Raw genomic sequence first — 6,000 nt, forward strand, 5'->3', positions numbered from 1 at the left:
ATATGGCAACTTTCACTTCACTACATTCCTAAAGAACATTTTTTACTTTTTACTCCATACATTGTCCCTGACACCCAAAATACTCATTACATTTTGAATGATAAGCAGGACAGGAAACATTGTCTAATTCACACACTTATCAAGAGAACATCCCTGGTCATCCCTGCTGCCTCAGATCTGGCAGACTCACTAAACAGAGAACATCCCTGGTCATCCCTGCTGCCTCAGATCTGGCAGACTCACTAAACAGAGAACATCCCTGGTCATCCCTGCTGCCTCAGATCTGGCAGACTCGCTAAACAGAGAACATCCCTGGTCATCCCTGCTGCCTCAGATCTGGCAGACTCGCTAAACAGAGAACATCCCTGGTCATCCCTGCTGCCTCAGATCTGGCAGACTCGCTAAACAGAGAACATCCCTGGTCATCCCTGCTGCCTCAGATCTGGCAGACTCGCTAAACAGAGAACATCCCTGGTCATCCCTGCTGCCTCAGATCTGGCAGACTCGCTAAACAGAGAACATCCCTGGTCATCCCTGCTGCCTCAGATCTGGCAGACTCGCTAAACAGAGAACATCCCTGGTCATCCCTGCTGCCTCAGATCTGGCAGACTCGCTAAACAGAGAACATCCCTGGTCATCCCTGCTGCCTCAGATCTGGCAGACTCGCTAAACAGAGAACATCCCTGGTCATCCCTGCTGCCTCAGATCTGGCAGACTCGCTAAACAGAGAACATCCCTGGTCATCCCTGCTGCCTCAGATCTGGCAGACTCACTAAACAGAGAACATCCCTGGTCATCCCTGCTGCCTCAGATCTGGCAGACTCACTAAACAGAGAACATCCCTGGTCATCCCTGCTGCCTCAGATCTGGCAGACTCGCTAAACAGAGAACATCCCTGGTCATCCCTGCTGCCTCAGATCTGGCAGACTCGCTAAACAGAGAACATCCCTGGTCATCCCTGCTGCCTCAGATCTGGCAGACTCACTAAACAGAGAACATCCCTGGTCATCCCTGCTGCCTCAGATCTGGCAGACTCGCTAAACAGAGAACATCCCTGGTCATCCCTGCTGCCTCAGATCTGGCAGACTCGCTAAACAGAGAACATCCCTGGTCATCCCTGCTGCCTCAGATCTGGCAGACTCGCTAAACAGAGAACATCCCTGGTCATCCCTGCTGCCTCAGATCTGGCAGACTCACTAAACAGATAACATCCCTGGTCATCCCTGCTGCCTCAGATCTGGCAGACTCACTAAACAGAGAACATCCCTGGTCATCCCTGCTGCCTCAGATCTGGCAGACTCACTAAACAGAGAACATCCCTGGTCATCCCTGCTGCCTCAGATCTGGCAGACTCGCTAAACAGAGAACATCCCTGGTCATCCCTGCTGCCTCAGATCTGGCAGACTCGCTAAACAGAGAACATCCCTGGTCATCCCTGCTGCCTCAGATCTGGCAGACTCGCTAAACAGAGAACATCCCTGGTCATCCCTGCTGCCTCAGATCTGGCAGACTCGCTAAACAGAGAACATCCCTGGTCATCCCTGCTGCCTCAGATCTGGCAGACTCACTAAACAGAGAACATCCCTGGTCATCCTGCTGCCTCAGATCTGGCAGACTCACTAAACAGAGAACATCCCTGGTCATCCCTGCTGCCTCAGATCTGGCAGACTCGCTAAACAGAGAACATCCCTGGTCATCCCTGCTGCCTCAGATCTGGCAGACTCGCTAAACAGAGAACATCCCTGGTCATCCCTGCTGCCTCAGATCTGGCAGACTCGCTAAACAGAGAACATCCCTGGTCATCCCTGCTGCCTCAGATCTGGCAGACTCGCTAAACAGAGAACATCCCTGGTCATCACTACTGCCTCTGATCTGGCAGACTCACTAAACAGAGAACATCCCTGGTCATCACTACTGCCTCTGATCTGGCAGACTCACTAAACAGAGAACATCCCTGGTCATCACTACTGCCTCTGATCTGGCAGACTCACTAAACAGAGAACATCCCTGGTCATCCCTGCTGCCTCAGATCTGGCAGACTCGCTAAACAGAGAACATCCCTGGTCATCCCTGCTGCCTCAGATCTGGCAGACTCGCTAAACAGAGAACATCCCTGGTCATCCCTGCTGCCTCAGATCTGGCAGACTCGCTAAACAGAGAACATCCCTGGTCATCCCTGCTGCCTCAGATCTGGCAGACTCACTAATCAGAGAACATCCCTGGTCATCCCTGCTGCCTCAGATCTGGCAGACTCGCTAAACAGAGAACATCCCTGGTCATACCTGCTGCCTCAGATCTGGCAGACTCACTAAACAGAGAACATCCCTGGTCATCCCTGCTGCCTCAGATCTGGCAGACTCACTAAACAGAGAACATCCCTGGTCATCCCTGCTGCCTCAGATCTGGCAGACTCGCTAAACAGAGAACATCCCTGGTCATCCCTGCTGCCTCAGATCTGGCAGACTCACTAAACAGAGAACATCCCTGGTCATCCCTGCTGCCTCAGATCTGGCAGACTCACTAAACAGAGAACATCCCTGGTCATCCCTGCTGCCTCAGATCTGGCAGACTCACTAAACAGAGAACATCCCTGGTCATCCCTGCTGCCTCAGATCTGGCAGACTCGCTAAACAGAGAACATCCCTGGTCATCCCTGCTGCCTCAGATCTGGCAGACTCACTAAACAGAGAACATCCCTGGTCATCCCTGCTGCCTCAGATCTGGCAGACTCACTAAACAGAGAACATCCCTGGTCATCCCTGCTGCCTCAGATCTGGCAGACTCACTAAACAGAGAACATCCCTGGTCATCCCTGCTGCCTCAGATCTGGCAGACTCGCTAAACAGAGAACATCCCTGGTCATCCCTGCTGCCTCAGATCTGGCAGACTCGCTAAACAGAGAACATCCCTGGTCATCCCTGCTGCCTCAGATCTGGCAGACTCGCTAAACAGAGAACATCCCTGGTCATCACTACTGCCTCTGATCTGGCAGACTCACTAAACAGAGAACATCCCTGGTCATCACTACTGCCTCTGATCTGGCAGACTCACTAAACAGAGAACATCCCTGGTCATCACTACTGCCTCTGATCTGGCAGACTCACTAAACAGAGAACATCCCTGGTCATCCCTGCTGCCTCAGATCTGGCAGACTCGCTAAACAGAGAACATCCCTGGTCATCCCTGCTGCCTCAGATCTGGCAGACTCGCTAAACAGAGAACATCCCTGGTCATCCCTGCTGCCTCAGATCTGGCAGACTCGCTAAACAGAGAACATCCCTGGTCATCCCTGCTGCCTCAGATCTGGCAGACTCACTAAACAGAGAACATCCCTGGTCATCCCTGCTGCCTCAGATCTGGCAGACTCGCTAAACAGAGAACATCCCTGGTCATCCCTGCTGCCTCAGATCTGGCAGACTCACTAAACAGAGAACATCCCTGGTCATCCTGCTGCCTCAGATCTGGCAGACTCACTAAACAGAGAACATCCCTGGTCATCCCTGCTGCCTCAGATCTGGCAGACTCGCTAAACAGAGAACATCCCTGGTCATCCCTGCTGCCTCAGATCTGGCAGACTCACTAAACAGAGAACATCCCTGGTCATCCCTGCTGCCTCAGATCTGGCAGACTCACTAAACAGAGAACATCCCTGGTCATCCCTGCTGCCTCAGATCTGGCAGACTCACTAAACAGAGAACATCCCTGGTCATCCCTGCTGCCTCAGATCTGGCAGACTCGCTAAACAGAGAACATCCCTGGTCATCCCTGCTAACTCAGATCTGGCAGACTCACTAAACAGAGAACATCCCTGGTCATCCCTGCTGCCTCAGATCTGGCAGACTCACTAAACAGAGAACATCCCTGGTCATCCCTGCTGCCTCAGATCTGGCAGACTCGCTAAACAGAGAACATCCCTGGTCATCCCTGCTGCCTCAGATCTGGCAGACTCACTAAACAGAGAACATCCCTGGTCATCCCTGCTGCCTCAGATCTGGCAGACTCACTAAACAGAGAACATCCCTGGTCATCCCTGCTGCCTCAGATCTGGCAGACTCACTAAACAGAGAACATCCCTGGTCATCCCTGCTGCCTCAGATCTGGCAGACTCGCTAAACAGAGAACATCCCTGGTCATCCCTGCTGCCTCAGATCTGGCAGACTCACTAAACAGAGAACATCCCTGGTCATCCCTGCTGCCTCAGATCTGGCAGACTCGCTAAACAGAGAACATCCCTGGTCATCCCTGCTGCCTCAGATCTGGCAGACTCGCTAAACAGAGAACATCCCTGGTCATCCCTGCTGCCTCAGATCTGGCAGACTCGCTAAACAGAGAACATCCCTGGTCATCCCTGCTGCCTCAGATCTGGCAGACTCGCTAAACAGAGAACATCCCTGGTCATCACTACTGCCTCTGATCTGGCAGACTCACTAAACAGAGAACATCCCTGGTCATCACTACTGCCTCTGATCTGGCAGACTCACTAAACAGAGAACATCCCTGGTCATCACTACTGCCTCTGATCTGGCAGACTCACTAAACAGAGAACATCCCTGGTCATCCCTGCTGCCTCAGATCTGGCAGACTCGCTAAACAGAGAACATCCCTGGTCATCCCTGCTGCCTCAGATCTGGCAGACTCGCTAAACAGAGAACATCCCTGGTCATCCCTGCTGCCTCAGATCTGGCAGACTCGCTAAACAGAGAACATCCCTGGTCATCCCTGCTGCCTCAGATCTGGCAGACTCACTAAACAGAGAACATCCCTGGTCATCCCTGCTGCCTCAGATCTGGCAGACTCGCTAAACAGAGAACATCCCTGGTCATCCCTGCTGCCTCAGATCTGGCAGACTCACTAAACAGAGAACATCCCTGGTCATCCCTGCTGCCTCAGATCTGGCAGACTCACTAAACAGAGAACATCCCTGGTCATCCCTGCTGCCTCAGATCTGGCAGACTCGCTAAACAGAGAACATCCCTGGTCATCCCTGCTGCCTCAGATCTGGCAGACTCACTAAACAGAGAACATCCCTGGTCATCCCTGCTGCCTCAGATCTGGCAGACTCACTAAACAGAGAACATCCCTGGTCATCCCTGCTGCCTCAGATCTGGCAGACTCACTAAACAGAGAACATCCCTGGTCATCCCTGCTGCCTCAGATCTGGCAGACTCGCTAAACAGAGAACATCCCTGGTCATCCCTGCTGCCTCAGATCTGGCAGACTCACTAAACAGAGAACATCCCTGGTCATCCCTGCTGCCTCAGATCTGGCAGACTCACTAAACAGAGAACATCCCTGGTCATCCCTGCTGCCTCAGATCTGGCAGACTCACTAAACAGAGAACATCCCTGGTCATCCCTGCTGCCTCAGATCTGGCAGACTCGCTAAACAGAGAACATCCCTGGTCATCCCTGCTGCCTCAGATCTGGCAGACTCGCTAAACAGAGAACATCCCTGGTCATCCCTGCTGCCTCAGATCTGGCAGACTCGCTAAACAGAGAACATCCCTGGTCATCACTACTGCCTCTGATCTGGCAGACTCACTAAACAGAGAACATCCCTGGTCATCACTACTGCCTCTGATCTGGCAGACTCACTAAACAGAGAACATCCCTGGTCATCACTACTGCCTCTGATCTGGCAGACTCACTAAACAGAGAACATCCCTGGTCATCCCTGCTGCCTCAGATCTGGCAGACTCGCTAAACAGAGAACATCCCTGGTCATCCCTGCTGCCTCAGATCTGGCAGACTCGCTAAACAGAGAACATCCCTGGTCATCCCTGCTGCCTCAGATCTGGCAGACTCGCTAAACAGAGAACATCCCTGGTCATCCCTGCTGCCTCAGATCTGGCAGACTCACTAAACAGAGAACATCCCTGGTCATCCCTGCTGCCTCAGATCTGGCAGACTCGCTAAACAGAGAACATCCCTGGTCATCCCTGCTGCCTCAGATCTGGCAGACTCACTAAACAGAGAACATCCCTGGTCATCCCTGCTGCCT

This window comes from Oncorhynchus kisutch, linkage group LG16 (assembly GCF_002021735.2).
Source record: "Oncorhynchus kisutch isolate 150728-3 linkage group LG16, Okis_V2, whole genome shotgun sequence".
NCBI lineage: Eukaryota > Metazoa > Chordata > Actinopteri > Salmoniformes > Salmonidae > Oncorhynchus > Oncorhynchus kisutch.